The sequence below is a fragment of the Callionymus lyra genome, chromosome 7 (genome assembly GCF_982586985.1).
Source record: "Callionymus lyra chromosome 7, fCalLyr1.hap1.1, whole genome shotgun sequence".
NCBI lineage: Eukaryota > Metazoa > Chordata > Actinopteri > Syngnathiformes > Callionymidae > Callionymus > Callionymus lyra.
Genome location: NC_141824.1, coordinates 29,384,977 through 29,403,901, shown reverse-complemented (window position 1 = coordinate 29,403,901; position 18,925 = coordinate 29,384,977). Strand labels below are relative to the sequence as shown.

The window sequence follows — 18,925 nt, the reverse complement described above, 5'->3', positions numbered from 1 at the left end:
CCATTAGTGCACTTTAAAACAGCTCTGCCCATGCCACTTGTCAATAATGGGACATCCAAGCAAGCTCATTGTGCTGCCAGGACCACTTATAACATCCCTACCTCATGAACACCCCCCCACCCCACACCTTCCTCCTCTCTCTTCTCTGCCTATGAGCCAAGGCAAATTACAGTAATAGCTTGGACGTGAGCATCATCTCAAGCGGTGCGGACTGGGCTCGGTGGTGAAACAGGCAGATGGAGGAGGAGACTGTGCCAGGACCCTTCAGGGGATCCCACTCTTTCAAATCAATTCTAGACAATGAAGAAGTTGTTGTTGATCAGACGTGTATCTTGCTCCCGTCACATTTGCAAAAGGGCCATCACGACGGAGGAGTCCAACTCCATCTGGAGATGGACCTAAGCAGTGTAACTTGGCCAACACTTCAGTTCAGAACTGCACTTTCCTGAAGAAGACAACTTCAGTTGTGTATTTTACGTTTTCATCCTCCCAGCAGGAGGCTAAAGATTTTTCCCTGAGCAGTGGTAGATGTTAGAAAATATATAATGCTATTTACATTAAGAGTATTTTCTGAGTTCTGTGATCATTTACTCCCTGAAGATTGTCTCTTTGAATTCATGGCATCAATGAAATATTTATTCAGTGTACACAACTGCTAATTACTTGTGTCTGGTTCTACACTTGTTAGCTGCAAGTTGCCTTCGGGAAAACCATCTATTTTCAGAAGTTACATTTCTTTCTTACTGCTTGAGTGCTTCTGTTTGTGTCTTCACACTAAGCCGCTAAAAAGTTTTCATTCTCTGCTTAGGCTGTAAGTGGGTTGTTGTTATAGTCACATACATCAAACGGCAATTGAGCTATGACCAGTTTTCATGGTGTTCTCATTCTGCTGACGGAGGTGCAACTTCTGTGAGGTCTCTTGTACTTAGCCAAGGGTCATATTAGATTGTTGCGGACACTCTACAGTTCAGCTAAAATTAAATAGTTTTCAACATGTTTTTGTGCACAAGAAAGATGTCAGCACAGGGACAAAAGATATTTTGTTAGAATGTTGATAGTAACAACTTTAATGATGCTGGTCTTTCAGCAGCGTTAGCTCATTTTTGACCTACATCATACAAACTATGGACTTGACATGTGTTGCTCTCAATTACCAGCACAGCTTGGCTGCTTAAACAGCCTTGCTCCATTGTGTTCCTCCTTTTTTTGCACCAAATTAACCTGAGGAGTTGATCAGCCTGGTGTCTAACTCAAATGTTCTCGTCAATAGAAAGACTATTAAATGGCGTTGCCAAAATCCAGTCAAGGCTAGACATGAATGATTTGATGCAAACCATGATGGGGCAAGCTCTCGCGGCATTGTACATATACATGTTGAGGCATATTGGTATTTACCAACCATTCTGGCAAGACATTCTTTTGTCACAGTAGAAAATGATTGGACAAGCTACAGTTTTCACTTAAAACGAATAAAAGTCACACAAAATATTGGTAAAGGGAGATACTAGATTTCACTTGTAAAACATATAAAAGCAGATGTCAGAAATGGTTCATAAATAACAACAGAAGACCCACTGTTGTTTGTTGAGTTGTAATGGTGAAATGTATTATGGCTTAACTACTAAAAAAAAAAAAACACCCCTGAATTGAAATTTGATGGATTTATTTTTGCACCTACATTTTTGATTCTTGTTCCTATTAAGCCAGTTTTATTTTTTTATATATGTTTTTATCCAGTTCAGACGCGTGGCCACCCCTGTCAGTAACACTGTGCAGCTATTTATGTGGGAACAGCTGACTCCAATTCACCTGCATATAATGCTCAGCTCTACTCAGAACCCTTGCATCACTCCAGGGCGGCCCTTATAAGTCTCCTCCTGACCTGTTACTTTTGCTGCTGATTGACATTTGTTTTCCACATCTTATATTTTTACTCTTGAAGATATATTCTCTTTGTTTTTATCCAAGGGTCCTTTTCAAAGATACATTAATCAGGCCCTTTGCAAAGGGCCTCTCTGCAGGGTCCTTTGTGTTTATGTTTCCTTCAGAAGGTAAAACAATAAAAGTAACCATGTAAATGTGATTCTGAAAGGTAACAAGCTTTATTAAAATCACCACAACTGGTATGGCTATTTATTCCAAAACTTTATATATTATAATATACAAATATAACTAACCAATGGAGCCTTTTTCTTGCACTACATTAATAAAACTTTCACTAACTAGTGATCTATGGCAGTATTAGTATATTATATATTAGATACATAATATAACCACTGAGCTGAACCCACCAAAAGAGGATCATTTCACAATGCTATTCTCCAGAGGTGCAGCAAATAATAAGGACTGATCCAGGATTTGTGTCTCTTCCACAGCTTACTGTCAAGTGTTTCCGTTTGAGTATAAAAGCGTATGCATCTCTTTATAAAAGTACCTTTGACTGTAATAGGTCGCTATTTTTGGACATGAATGTAAATAGAATATTGTGACAAATGAAAACACAACATTAATGAGCTGAAACCAGTTCTGACACGTACATGCATGACAGCAGCAACATCACGTATAGAGATTGAATGAGCTCAGCTGTTTGTCAAGATGGAACAGTTTGAGTGAGTCACCGTGCATCTGCACTCATGAACAAGAATATTTGCAAGAGAGATACTGAGCATGACTCCCCTGGAGCTCCACATCTATTATCTCTGACTTTGTCTCGAACACATGCAGGTGTTTGTGATTCTTCCTTTCCAACCATATCTGCACTCCCAGTTTCCAAGCTCTTATTATTCCGTACTAACAATGACACACAGCGGATGGCTTAATTTCTTCTTTTTTCAGCTGGATGATTGGAGCTTGAGTAACAGGAGCTCAGAGATGATATCTGAACAGAGTGTAAATCTCAAGGAAGCAGCCTCACTGTCACTGCCAGCTATACCTGGTATTACCGGGAAAGCAAAGCAGCAGGACTCAGATTACCCTGACAAGAGAGGAAGAAAACATCTATATATGAGGTATCTCTGCAGACTTGAGAATCATCAAAATCCAGCTTGCATAAATCTGCTATAGGATTCTGTTTAGAGGAAAACTCCATGCACTTTCAATATATAAATGTTATTGCAACATATTTTGCAATAAGGAAGAATGTCTTCCTTTTGATATTAAAAAAAAGTGAATCAACACCCACAATAGATCACTACTGTCCTCACGCAACCTCACTGGCCAACGATCCATCTGTACACCCATTTTCAAATTAATTCTGCTCGCCTTAAACGCCCTCCAGAAACTTCTTCCCTCATGTTTTACTCACCACGGATCCTCCTGATCTCTTCCTGGCTTAGTCTTCCTGGTCATGACTCAGAAACAAACTTCCAGAGAACATCCAGCAATAACCTCACTTTCATTCACACCTGAAACTCACATGTACATTTGTTTTGTTTTAAATGTGCTGTTTGTGTTTCTTTACGAAGTTGCAAACAATTTCCTGTTTATAGAACTTGCAGTGGTAATGCATTTCTCGCCAGGCATACTAGATTCTAATGACACCAGCACAGATGCAACCACTTCTCTATATTACTTCTTACTTAATTCTCTTTTTGGCAATTTACAGTGATATACACTTTAAGCAAGACAATTCTCATTTAAAGACCATAAATTATAAAGGAAAATAACATAAAAAAAAACAAGAACTATTAATCTTAGGGTCAAGGTGAACAACCTCGACCACAGCATATTTATTTTTTAGAAGCCAGGGAGATTGTTCATCTTGACAACACAAAGGATTAGACAATTACAATTGTTCCCGGGCCTTCGGGTCTCCATGACCCTGTGATAAAGCAAGGGTTAATAGATTTAAAAAAAATAAAAAGTTCAGTTTACAGATAATTCCATGGCTGTCTGCTCAAAAAGGGGTTACCTCATGTTACTGCTAAATAAATAAGTTTTTAAAATGTGATGAAAAAAGACTATTTTTTTGGTTTTAAAATGGTTGCCATGTGGCACAAGCAAATTGGACATTCACTGTGTGTGTCATAATGGTATAAACACCCACAACATTTATGATGAATATGCATGGCAGTTGTAGCGGCTGCTTGTTAGAGGAGGAGGGAAAACACTGAAGGGAGCTGCACCTCGGTAAGAGCGGCTCATTAGCATTGCCCCCCGTCTTATTCCTTCTGAGAAAGACAACTGGGAGCTGTCATACCTCTCTGTTACTGACACCGTCTGATTTCCCCTGACCACATAGACCACAGAGGCAGCCACCAACAAGGGTCAAAGTTTACCCCCGTCAACCAAAACCTCACCAACCCTCCTCTATATAGAGCTCAGTCCAGAGAATTCTTTCACTAAAAGAACACCTTCAGCAAAACCCTGTTACTGGCCGCTCAGCAGATACAGAAGCTACAGCTGTGACATTTTCAAACCAGGGATCCACTTCAAGTGCAGCAGACAGATGTTAAGGGGATCCAGGTACCAACTGCACTTCAGACAATTATTCAGGGTTGACTGCTCTCAGAAGATGCAGCACAGGTCATTAACTCAATTCTCGGGCGGGGCGGATTTTAATTAATAGTTGCATGCTATATGGTGAGATTTAAAGATGAAGCTGCACTAATATACTATTTTCAATGAGTCTTTCATGATTCGTTTATGGTCAGATGGAGATTAGCTAAATTAAAGATTTCACCCACAATTCCTTCTTCACACATGGTGGGACATTATTTGTAGCGTTTGGCTAAGGAAGTAATTGGAAACCGTAAGATTAATGTTGGCAGGAGATGAAGTATTTGCATTAACAAATAAATGGAAAAATAAAAACTAAAACAAAACCTGCCAAGCCAAAATGATAACTATATCACAGCCAAATGTAAATCAAAATATTACTTAACAGTATATTGTAAGATGACATAATTATTTTAAAGATTTATCCTTATGATTTAAAGTGCACGTGTTGATTTTAGTGTCTCTTTAATGGATCTTGGACCCCTATTGTACTCATCAGTATGTGTTTGTTTACACAAAACTCTATTTCAAATGAAATATTTACTTACTTACATAAGAAAATTTGCTTAAGCCCCGCCCACTGAAACCGCTTTGTTTGTCTGAAAAATAAACCTTTTTTATCCTAACCACACCCACAGCTCTTTGATTGGTCAAACATCAAGGTTTGTCACTGCACGTTATCAATCCTGCAAGTCTCCACTTCCAAGGGACTTGTTGTATACACGAAGCAGGGTGTGATTAGAGCCGAGATCTCAGACGAGGGAGAACTTCATGAAGAAATAACTTTAAAACACGGTCATGATAAGGGACTTACTGCATCCTGGGTAGAAAATACTTTAACATTTGAAACATGTGTATAAGTCAAGAGGGTTGGGTTTTGACATTGGATGCCCTTTAAGCTCTTTTATTTTTCGCTCAAAATAAACAAGTAACTGTTTAATGTATACTTCTGAATGAAATCATTTATATAATTTCCTTTATACCACCTTACAACAAAGAAGGTTCAAGGTTCCCGTCCAGCTTGCACAACATTTTGCCCCCCTGTGTGATGTTTGTATGTTCTCCCAGTGCTTGAATGGGATTACTTCTGTTATTCCAAAAGTTTAAAACATACAGAGGTTGATTGGGAACTGTATATTGTCTGTAGGTGTCAGTGTGTGCATGAATGTTTGTTAGTCTCTGTGTGACCTGTGATAGGATGAAAACCTGTTCTGGGTATTATCTTCCTCTTGCCCGAAGTAGCTGGGATAGGCTCCAACCCCCGTGACCACACCAAGGGAATCAGTGGTAGAAGATTTCCCTCATGATGGTAGAAACACAACATTTTCAAGAATATAATTTTCTATCAAAATAATAATCAAAACATGTGAAGAATACATGCAATTGTTTATTCTCATATTTAAACAACATAGCATGAGTCAAACTCATGGATTAGGGCCCAAATCATGCCCCTTGAGGTATTATATTTGGCCAAGAGTAAAGACAAAATACAAATTCTGCATCAACAATTCTGATAATGTGACAAAAAAAATAGGGATGTTGTTCCTTCACCTTCAACATGTTGCTGACTGACTTAACTGGAAACTATCCCTAAAACTAAATGGAAATGGATGAGAGATTGATGAAAGATGGGAACAAAAATGTGTTTTTTGGGAATCTTGAAGAGCCTGACATTGGATTTTTTTTTACTCTTAAATCCTGTTCAACCTGTGGCAATCAGAGACTATACAATGGAGTCATTTAATGAACAGCACCATGTAAGAGGAGATGATAGAGGAAAATCCAATTTTATGCCAATAATCTGAACTTTCAGGTGTGTAATATTGTGCTGAAATATGTTATTGGCTTACAAAGCCTACAGAAACGTGATATTCTCTCAGTGAAAGCCTGGGAAGCTACTCTTTTATATGATCAAAATTAAACGTGAAATCGACTTTATAATACTATTAAATTCATAATCAATCCAGTCTGTTAGAGTGGAGCGACATTTATTACTGACAACAGAACAATACAGATATAATTCAGTGTTAATAGGATTATTTCTTATTCAACCCTTGTGTTATCTCTGGGTCAAGGTAAACAACCTCCACCACTGCACTGCATATGTATTTCTGGAAGCCAGGGGGGTTGTTTACCTTGACCGAGAGACAAGACAAGGGATACCACAAACACATTTGTGTTTGGGCCTTTAGGTCACCTTAACCCTGAGATAACACAAGTGTTAAATACAAACATAAAAAAACACTTAAATCTAAAATAAAAGTGAGTATAGTTACTATTAAGAAACACTGTGCATCTCCTTGAATAAACTAAACATCAGAGCAGAGAGTAAGGTCAGAGGGCACTACTATGTAAATGAATGCAGAAAACCTTTGACCATGTTTTTTTGACATTGGGGTGTTGTACTCTACAGCTCGGCCATTTTTACTGCGACAGCTGCCCTGATAACCTAATCTCTACATGACCAGCAGCTATTTTTAGGATGCTCTCTTTGAGGAGGCACTTGTCGCAGTGAAAAAAACAAAACAAATTACTTTTGCAGATTTGACCTCATTTTGGTTTGCACCTGTAATCTCTGCACTGTAATGCACACTCAGTGGTGATGTGTAATCTGCTGACACAGGTGTGGAAAAACATTTTCTGAAGCCCTTGACAAACGCTACGATCGCTGCTCCTTCTCACTCTTCAGAAGCTTAAAACAAAGCCATATTTACTCACTAGATATCAAACCCTGGGGTCCATGGTGATGTTTTCAGATCAGCATCTCAAAAAGCAGGCAGACAGAATGTGAGGGAAAGCTCCCTTGGGTCAAGAGAAACACCACCTAGAAGGCAGAAGACATGTTTACTTGCACCATTTCCTTGTTTGAACAAATATGTTGGGATACTTTCAAGTGCAACAAAATGTTCGTCCCGTGTCATCAAGCAAGACAGAAATGGAATAGACTCTTGTTCAAGACATAAACCTGTGTGGATCTGTTAGGACCTTGCTTTAATGTAATGACTGTGTTTGTGTTTTTATTTGTGTGTGAATGCCTGTGCGTATATTTTCGTGTATCTGATATAAAATCTGTGAATTTTTGAAGATAAAACAGCAGCCCACATTATAATTGTTTACTCAGTTACTCACTGTAATACCACACAAAAACATGTCTTTGGAATTCAACCATTAGTCTTATGTGTGACATTATGTGTCATATTCACACCAGTGTGTGTAGAATACAAGGTCAAACAATGTATTTATTCACCTCCCTGCCTCAAAATTAAAACACTTTTCCTTGGATTTTAAGATGCTTGTGTGGGTTTACTTTGAGTACTTCCTCCAAGAACATTCATAGGTTCATTGTTCAATTCTCTGTAGGTGTAAGTGTGTGTATAAATGAATGAATATTTGATTGGAAACGTTGTGTCTATTTTGAGCATACATCACATGAAAACCAACAATATCAAATTTGGGCTGAACCGGCTGGAATTCAGAAGAAGCTGAAGCCACTCTTCCCCATGTTCAGGGCTGCTGTATCCAACCATAATGGCGAATGAGTAAAACATTTAAATAGTGCCAAGAGTGAGACGAAGGAACGCTGAATACATATCAGACTAAATCTACAGCAGAAGTTTCTGGAGCGTGTGCGAATAAAAGTCAGGGTTGATAACTACTGACACTGACTGTGGCCTCGGAAATGGTCAAGAGAAAGTTGTATTGGTGCAGATTAGGAAAAAATCACATATCATACTGCCGTATGTATTTATTAGATACAAGACAGTATTGTAAGGAATTCATGGTTACCCTACCTCCCAGTATTTATGTTTTGCATTGTAGTCTTACTATTTTTCTTCCTTCTGGACCAGGACTAGCAAACGCTAAATGGACAGATACTTTGCTAAAAAAAAAAGTGATTGTGTCAGTCACAGCTTTGATTAATAAATATATTTTTGAGACAGTTTGTCACTGGGCCGACTATTAACTAGCCAAAAAACATCTCATATTGACTCAAACGAGTAGCATTAGTAAAAAAGTAAACACAGCTTTAGCACATTTCATTCATCATCTCCAAAAGCGTAATCTAGGGAGCGAGGCTACATTTCTCAACACAGCAGAGAAGCAGTCGTACAGTCATAATCTCATTGAGTGCACTCGATTCCTTCTTCTACTTGGCAGCTTTGGCTGCGATATGAACACTGATCTGATTATGAAACAACAGGAAGAAGCACGAGCAGCAGGACAGGCTCCAGAAAAATACGTAGTGCACACACTGCCACCGTGGATGTGTGTACTGACATTAATATTTCACTGCATCATTGTTGCTAAAAGAGAACAAAGTGTAAAGGAGAGCACAATGAAAAATTCATCTTATTTTGACGCGGCTTGGGAATTTATCACTGCAAAACAAAGAGCTCTCTCCCTTGTGATGAGATTCTGTATCCAAAAAAAGAAAAAATCTTGGACAATAAATGCATTTTGAGGTGGATACTTGATATTACATTTTTTTTAATATATATTTTTTCAAGAGCTTTTTTTGAAGTCAAATAAATCTTCTTTCTTATATTGTCTGTACAAAACAATCCTATACTGCAGGTGCTGGAGCGTTCACTTGCGTGTTAAATTCATTCTAACTTTGCATATTAGTGTCTGCATGCAACTAGAGTAATAAAAAATGAATGTGAGACGCCCCGCTCATTGTGACTAGAATTTAATTGTAGAATGTGATTAGTGTAGACTTACTTTGACTATCTTAGACATCAGTTTTAGTGTAGTCTCCAGGGAGCAATTAAATGAGGTAGCCCTGAAGAGAAAGAATTGAACAGGGTCTGACGGATGAATTAAGATTTTCCTATAGAGATTTTAAGCACTTAAATCCAAGTTTCTTCCCTTAAGGTGTCAACCCATATGTTTTTGCCAAAAGAGAAACCAATATCCAACATCCTTGGATGACCGAAGACCTATATTAAGGTAAAATCTATTCATCAGATTTAAACACATTTTAAGTACCTCCTCGTTTGCTTCCCAGCTCTTGCCAGGGGATTCAGGATTCAGGATGCCCGCTGATTCAAATATATTAGGACAAATGGATAGTCTTAATGGATTTGGTGCGTAATACAAACACCTCAATCAAAAGATCAGGATATAATTTAATCAGCCAGGAACAAAGCAAATCTGTAATACCTGTTTCTTATGCAGTATATTGCTGGTAGAGATTGCAGAAATACAGCTCCACTATGTTCTTCATTAAATATATATAATTGGTCACATCTTCACTTTTCCAGGGGCTTTAGAGAAAAGTGCACGATACAAGGCTGCTTTTGAGAGTGATCATGCTTTAAGAAGCGGAACTCAGTCAGTTATTCCATCTCAACACTATATTTATTTATATTCTCCGAGACACTTCGAGATCCAAACTTGTCACAGAAGAAAACATGCCTCGGGTTTTTTCTTTTTTTCTTTTTTAAGAAGTTTTTCAGTTCAAACTTCAGTTCATGTCAAGCTTACGCTGTCAGAGCTAGAGCAATGATGGCGGGATACAAAATGCCATCACACATTCCCCACTAGCACCGTTGACTTCATCTTTCTATGTATGTTAAACACATCTGATCGTGTATGTTGTGTGGAGCTGTTCTACTGAATGACTGCATAGGAGGGGGTAATTTCCCAGGGGGGGTTTGAACTTGTTTAAGTGAGAACCTGACGTTGCTCCTAAGGCAAGACTGTCGGCACCTTATTCCCAGTTCATTGCAAATTGCTTTGGCCAAATGTAAGTGATGCAATAGAGGAGTGTTTCTTCAGTGGACTCATTCAACATCCAACTGATTTTTCCCTGAAGTTCTGGCTTAGTTTCTCATGGAAATAAATCATTGCCTGGTCCAGTGTGATAAGTCTGCTTGGTGTCAGCTCAGGACAAGATGGTCTCATTTAATCTCCAGCATGACTCCCCTTCACGGTATCAAGTACTGCGCTCCCCTGCTCCATTTTCCTCACGCAGAGTTTTGATTTTTACCTCTCTACCTCTTCTATCTCCCCAGACTCTGATTGGGAGTAAAGAGAAGGAGAGGAAACTCTTGTGTCAAGCAACTTAGGCTATAGGACTCTGTCAAGTCATTGTCCATCAATGTGAAGCCGTTCTATGTGGGCAAGACAAAGACAGTTGTTAGGAAGACAGTCATTGTCCTGCACTGCCAGCTTTGCTACTTAGGATTCTCTGTTTTTTTCTTTTATTTGGTATTCTTTAAGTGCTTTTAACTGTGCTTAGTTAAGTGTGCTTAGTTTATTTTTAATTTAACAATAACAAACAAGTTTGAGACCTGCAGGACTCTTCAGCATTTTCTGTGTTGGGCCTCACAAATGGATTAAAAAAAGTATAACCACTTTAAAAACTTGAGACAACACTTAAAAACTAAATTGGGTTAAAATGGTATGTCTTTCATTGCTCAATATAAATTAAAGATAATTTAAAAACTATGATCTCTCTGTGACTTGAAGCACAAACAAAAACAATCCTAGTACCTTCATTTGTTCATGTGATGCATTTAACAAGAAAAGGCAGTTACCTGTCTTCTGGATAAGAGATTTTAATTGTTTCTGCCAGACATCACCTTTGTTAGAAACACAAAAAAACCTGCAACGCTTTAAGGCACCTCATTACATCAGTCCCTGCTGACCATCAGGGGAGGAAAAGAAAGCTTGAGAGCTTCCATCAATTATAGATCTGAGCACATACACACACGCACACACATGTTTTTCTGCAGCAACTCCCCGATATTGGTGCAGCGAATAAGATCCTGCATCATTGGAAAGGGCAACGCAGCAGTATAGGAAATTGATTCTACAGCAGGAACCGGAGGATGCGTTTGTTATTAACTACAGACTAATTCCTCACTCATTGCCAGACGGGTTTTAAGAGTTTAGCTGGAATTTAATTTTCAAGTTCTCAGAGGGATAATCAGTGTCTAATATAAAGGGAAACAATTTCAAGCATCTATAAAACTTGTCAAAAGAAGCTCATAGTGGCAGCACAAGTCAGCCGGGGAGCAACACAAAATCAGAGGCAAAGCTTGATCTCCTCCAGATCAAACCTCGACATAGACATCCAACAGAAGAAATAGATAATGAGATATCTCCACTGAATGTACCTAGAAAAATGTTCTAGAAAAACACTACAACAGGATCAATTTTTTAATTCTGGTTTTTATTTTCAGAGATATTCATGTTCAGGCTCCTCTTTACATCAGTGATCTGATCCAGCCTTACACCCTAGCTCGGGCTCTGAGGTCTTTGGATCAGAATCTACTGATGGTTCCTCGCACGTTGCTCCTAAGCTTTGGAACGATATTCCTCTCTCTCTGCACTTGATGGAGTCTACTGACTAAGACATTCTTATTTGTGCAGGCTTTTCCCTGACTTTCTGGAACACCAGTGTTTGTCTTATGTGTCTTGATCTTTTTAGTATATATTTTAACAGTGTATTGTTTGTTATTCATAAAGCTCTTTGTGACCCTGGTCTAGAAAGCCGCTGTAGAACTAACCATTACTTACTTACTTACTTACTTACAACAGCACATATCTCTGCCAATGATTAACTTACAATCATTGTAATAATTGATCTGTCAATGTTTTTACCATTATTAAGTTAAACATTATTAAGTAATAAATCTCGATAATGTCCAAGTAATTTGTAATAAGCTGTCCAAAATAATTAATTGAACAAAGAAATCCAAAGTGGTAAAGTGATATATATTTAAATAAATAAATGAAGTCTCTATTTTTAGTGTAAAATGTTCAGGCAGCAACACTAAACTAAAATCTATGATTCAAGAAATGTGTTTGTTAATGCCATAACAGTATACTTTATGAAAAAGAAATAATTGAAATACCTACCTGAAAAAATTATAAATCGAGAAAGGGTCACAAACCGCTTTAACAATCACAAACAATAAACAGTTAAAATAAATCCTTAAAAGATCAAGACACATAAGACGGACAAAGGAGTTCCAGAAAATCAGGGAAAAGCCTGCACAAATAAGAATTTCTTGAGATGTTTCTTGAAGGAGTCAGTAAACTTCATCAAACCCAGAGGGAGAGGAAGATCGTTCCAAAGCTTAGGAGCAACAGCCTAGAAGACGTTCTCTCCTCTGGTCCTGAACCGTGTGCGTGGAACCATCAGTAGATTCTGATCCACAGACCTCAGAGCCTGAGCTGGTGTGTAAGGCTGGATCAGACCAGTTATGCAAGGAGGAGCCTGACCATGAATAGCTCTGAAAGTAAGAACCAGTATTTGAATTGATCCTCTAAGAAACTGGCAGCCAATGCAGAGTTTTAAGTATCGGAGAAATGTAAGTTCTTCTACTTGAGCGGGTCAGAATTCTCGATGCAGAGTTTTGTATCAAGTCAGGTGAGACAGCTCCTTCTTATTAAGACATGAAAACAAACTGTTGCAGTAGTCCAGATAAGAAGACACAAACAAATGGATTATAAGATCCAGATCATGTTGTGACGACATTTTCCTAAATTTAGAGATTTTTCTCAGATGAATGAAACAGTTTCTGGTCAGTTTTCTGCAGTGTTGAACTAGAGACATGTCTTTGTCAAATACAACACCCAGGTTTCTCAGGCTCAGTTTGACAGATTGACCTAAGTCACCCACGTACTGACTCAACCCTGGAACCTTATCATCAGGCGCAATAACTAGTATTTCAGCTTTGTCCACATTTAACTGCAAAGTGTTTTCACTCAGCCATTGTTTGATTTCTAACAAACAATTGACTAAGCTGTTCAGCCTCTGGGCCTCAGTTGGATCAAATGAGCAGTAGAGCTGGATGTCATCAGCAAAAATGTGGTAAGAAACATAAGGACATCTCTGAATGATTTTACCCAGGGGAATCAAGTACAGTAAAAATAATAAAGGACCCCAAACAGAACCTTGAGGGACTCCACACAACAGATCCGCTGATTCAGATCAGATTGGCAGATTGATGAAACTGCGCCCAGAAAGGTATGATAAGAACCACTGTAACACAGACCCAGACAGTCCCACTTCATCCCTCAGTCTTCTCAGCAGGATCTGGTGATCAACTGTGTCAAAGGCTGAGGACAGATCCAAGAGAACCAGAACAGTGTATTGAACCGAATCAGCCGACATCATGATGTCACTGGACACTCTCAGTAAGGATGTCTCCATAGAGTGATGTTTGCGGAAGCCAGACTGAAACTTCTCATGGATGTCGATCTGGTCCAGGAACAATGACAGCTGCTCAGACACCACCTTCTCCAAGATCTTGGACAATGGAGCTTAGAAATAGAAAAAACTAGTTGTTTTCTGAAAATAGAAGCAGGTAGAGAAGAACATGTCTGGGTGATATGATGGAACACATGTCTATAAAGTATGATTCTTCCTGCCGGTTTATAAAATAAACAGCTTGTAGGAAAGTAAAAAAAGGAAAATCTGCAAATTATTCAAAATATAAAAATGTAATTGACAACTCATAAAAAACATAAAAGGTTAATGAATACAATAGTGTTATACATCCAAAACAAAGTTGCACACATGATTGAATACATAAACGTCCACTGAAGTCATATTCAGGACTATGTTAACTTTAATTACCATCTGCTTCAAAAGAGCATGACAGAGCTGCAGAGTTGGGAAGCTAATACATGGACAGGCAGGAAATTACCATTTGTAAGCATGACAGAACTGTGAAATTCAACAATAAAAAACAGTTTTGATGATAAGCTGACAAAAATGACTCTAAGAACAAATGACAAAAGGCACAGCCGTTTACACGTTAAATGTTGACTTACACTGAAAGATGAATTCCTTCCTCAAGCTGCAAAATGATCAACAGCAAGAAAAACAAACAACTAAACCATCATCAGTAAATATGACAAGTTATATTAATAGAGCCAAATAGTTCCAGTTATAGTACCAGGAATAGTTTCTCTAGCACAATCTGTTTTGAGACACATTTTCAAACCATCGTGGGTTAGAATTACTAATAATGCTGTGAACAGAGGGAAGAATAAAACATAATTTGTCATCTCAACCAGAACATCCACACAAACTTAGGTCGTATACTGTATAACAAGCAAAACTTTGGCAGACTGTCGAGTTGAGATCTGCTACACTGAGCAGATAATTGAAAGTGTGATGAATTTGGAACAAATTCAACAAACCATCCTTCGTTCTAGTTTGTTTTTGCAAGAAAATTGTTCCTGAGATGAACGTTCAAAACATTTCTTGAATGAAAAACATAACTATTTAGATTTTGGTCCAGTTCTGCCGGAATTTCACCTCCTGTTAGAAATTGTTTAAAACAAATTATGATCAATATTTAGCTGTAATTTCTTGTTAAGAAAGAAGAAAGCTATAGTACAACATATATTTATTTTACTTCCCCAAAAGTTTGCTTCAATTTCCCATTAACAGCAACAACATTAGGGGGTTGTGGCTATTTCGCCATTCAGTAACCCATAGATAGCAGCGGTTTTCATTGCAATGAGCAATGAGACCTCATTTGGAAAGCCACCGCTGTGCTGGCACCAGGACACACTGGAAACTCATAAAGGCACCGCCTCTGGGCTGGTGTGTCCCATGAGAACAACGTTGATCAAGGCCATGATCTAAAGAAGGACTCCATTGAGTCTATCTGGTGAGAATTCTTGATGCCTTCACATACCTTGGCAGTTTGATTCATAACAGATCTAGCTGCAATGCAGAGACTTGGTGTCCCTACGGGAGAAGAGGAACGAGATCATAGTCTCCCATGGCTTTCTGTGTGGGTGGAACAGAGGCTAACTTCAATTGTGACTTTTTACTATTTGGCACTTAAAAAACTGAAATTCGTTGTGTTTTTGTGCGACAAATCTCAGAGTGGTTTTAAGAACTATGATGAAAGGTTCTACGTCTTGGACATGTTATGGCACTGAATGTAAAATGCTTACTATGGCAGAGACAGTGAAAGGCATGTGAGGCTGAGAGATACATGTTGATAAAAAAAAAGTATGAACATGAATGTGTAAAGCGTTCATTATGAAGACAAGAGCAATAACAATGGAGACTTCAGAACTTACTGTAGACCTAAAAAATGTCAAGCTGCCAGTGGCAAATTGGTCACTAAGTGGATTGCAACGATATATTTATCACTGTTTAATTTAAAAGGTAGTGAATGTAATTTTTTTTAATGTTTCATTATTTGGTCAACAAATATATGACTGACGATAAATTAGTTAGAAAAGAAAATAATATTAAGTAGAAGGTTTTCTGAATCAATTTTACTTCATGTTATTATCCTGAACTGAACGTGTTTTCTCTTGCAAGTTTGTTTCAGCAAACAGTTTTGAGTAGAAGGTGAAAAGTTAAATTTAGTACCAGGACATTTTCTGTCAGCAGCAAGAGACTTAAACACCAGCGCAATAAGGAAGCAAATCTCAAGTGAGTTGGAGAGATTTCCAGCCTCGTACACAAATCCTTATCTCTTCTTGTTCTTCTTTGTTATCAAACATGGGCGTGGTCTGTGCTGTAGTGGACGTAGATTGACATTGAAGTCATTGAGACTTTTCTATCCTTACTGATATGGTAAATATGTGTTATTAAAATTTTCATCATCCCTCTTCATATCACGTAACAGAGGTAAACATGCATAATTATTACAAAGTGTCAACAATGTAAATGTAAAAAGAGTGTTTATTCTTTATGAGCTATGAGTCTTTGTTTTAGTGTTTTCCTGTTTTTCCGAGATTTTGCCATTACATCGGCACAAGTTACAATATCTTTTTTTAGTATGACTGAACTTCTTTATGACACTACATAGATTGTTACATACCAACGCACCTACAGGCCCTTCTATGTCATAATGGCAACATCTAGGCACATGCATTACTTTGTACTCAGACACATAGAAGTGAAACAAAAGTTACTTGCAGTCAAAAAATGAAGAGAAGTACCTACACATATGAAGTAGATCCCCACGCGTTGAGCACTCAGTGAAAACTGAAGAAATGAGCAGTGTTAGGGTTAATTTATGGTCTCTCTAACCATGCAACCTCCCCCTTTTTCTACTTCAAATATTCTCTCCAAACTACTTTTTTTTTAACATAATTTTGAGGTGCAATATTGGGATCATACAGATTTCAACATCAGAGGTGACATTTATCCATTCTGGCTCACCTAATGTGTACATACATTTCGTCAACATCAACGTGACCAGATGGAAGATTTTGTTTTTGCAGATGCTCAGAACAATTACCCACATTCATCCACATTTAAAGGTCAACTGTCACTGGTTTAGTCGGGGTTCTCGGAAGAATCTCTCAACACACACTGTAACAAACACCCAAACACGCACACACATAAGGGCCATTATTTTTCTTACAAAAAGAGTTGTTCATTGATTCTTCTACATCCAACTTCATTTTTATCTCTTGTAAAAAAAACTCAACTCCAAACACCTTCTTCAAAATGCAAAGACCAATATTAAGGGTGATATCTTTGCATATAACGTTCAAGAAACTTACGTACTTTTTAATTTCCTTGTTCTTGTTAATAGTTTCTTGTTTCAAATGCCTTCAATCTGGCAACCAACTGTACGACAGGAGGTAATAAAAGGATTTATATTTTCCATAAGTACCAAAGGCTGCACTGACCTTTATGTACGCCTCAAAGGTTGCAAGAGCTGCTCCATCATCGTTGACGTTCAATTCCAGATGTAAGAGTTTTTTTAAGAACTGTATTTAAGGCCACTTATCATATGCACTTGTGTTTTTTTGTGTAGTATATATATATATACACATTATTATTATTTTTCTGTTTATTGATCTTTTTGTTGGAGAATAAACACTAGCAACTCAACTAAATAACAATATAAATTAAACAAAACACTTTTTCAATAAAAAAAACTTATTCTGCTTCACTTTATTAGAGAAAATTTCAGTTCTAAAATGTATAAACTCTTAGCGTTTGATACATGCTCACTGCATGTATGTGTGTTAATGTGTACTAATGTGTAAATATGTGTTCATGTGTATGTAGGTTTGTGCTTGTTTGCATGTACACAAGCAATTGGATTTTGATGGATTCTTCTCAGTACCAACGTAAATTAGTGTCAGTTGACCTTTTAAACATAATAATATAATAATAATTTAAATTAATTAAAAGGGAAACTAATGTGTTGATTTAAGTGGTTCTTAAATTGGTCTCGGACCTCTATTGTACTCAGTCTCAACCTCCAAGGGACTCATTGTATAAACAAAGCGTATTAATAAAGTTTATCTATCTATTTAATAACAGCTGGCTGGAGGAGTGAAGCAATTATTCTTTTATCTTGTTTCTCTCGTAACCTCTTGTTCATTATGATTTCAGACAGGGGAGAACTTTATAGTGTAATAACTTCAAAACATTGTCATGATGAGGCACTTACTGCATCTTTGAGAGGAAGACTTCAACATTTGGAACATGTGAGTTAGTCAGATGAGTCGGGTTTTCGCATGTGATGCCTTTTAAAAAACCTCCAATGCAGCAGGGTCATGAGATCGGCTACTCAACATTGGGCGACTGCTTTTTCAGATGATGTGGTCTGATGGCTTCATCAGACCAGGGTTAAAAGGTAGGGTGTTCTCTCCGTGTTGGGTTTAAGATCCAACCACAAGTGGAGGATTAGTATCTCAAGTTCACAAACGAGAGAACAATTAATTGGGCGATCGACAGGCGGATTAAGGCATCTTCAGCGTTAAGCCAAAAGGCAAAGCTATTGATATATATTGGTTGATCTGCGTCTCTACTCTAAAATATGGTAAGCAGTGGTGGGTAGTGACCAACAAAAAATAAAATCACAGGTATGTTGGGGTTTCATTCCGAGAAACAACTCCTCTCGGTATCTATTACATCAACAAGATTTAGAAATTACTTTCTGCTACAGGCTGGCTTGGCTCCGTTAGAGATATGGTGAGGGGCACAGTCATTCAGGAGAGCCTGTGTGTTGAGTAGCTGCTCCTCCATGTTGAGAGGACTCAGTTAAGGTGGCTTGGGCATCTGATGCCTCACTGATGCCTTATCTAGGAAAAGATGGACAATGTAGCTGAGGAGAGAAAGTCTCCCAAATGAAGCCAGTGTGTCTGAGAAATATGCTTGTTTTTTGCAGGAAAACATTCAGGTGGGGAAAAAAAGAGGTTAAAATACGGGGTTAGAGAAAACCTTTAATAAGCCTAAAACTTACTTAGTCTCCATCGGACATCTAAAGATTGAGGATCTTTTCTCTTAAACTTCACCCATTTCCGTAAGTACAACAGTTGATTTCCAGCCACGCCCACATTGTTATATCAAAAGGCTGCTGGAAAAAAATATTTTCCTAATTTCAAGATAAAGAAGTACCTTACAGTCAAGGCGATATCAAGCCTGAGGGGTCGGTCCTGGGTAATTTAAAAAGTCATGAAGTTGTAATGA

General features: G+C 38.0%; 1 protein-coding gene across 1 annotated transcript in view; it reads right to left on the bottom strand.

Annotated features, from left to right (window-relative positions):
* Nucleotides 1-18,925, bottom strand: part of lrfn1 (leucine rich repeat and fibronectin type III domain containing 1) — a 158,103-nt gene that overhangs the window by 23,630 nt on the left and 115,548 nt on the right. Inside the window, exon 5 of the mRNA XM_087795773.1 lies at nucleotides 7,216-7,321. The gene's annotated coding sequence lies outside the window, so the exon portion shown is untranslated. The remainder of the gene's footprint in view (nucleotides 1-7,215; nucleotides 7,322-18,925) is intronic.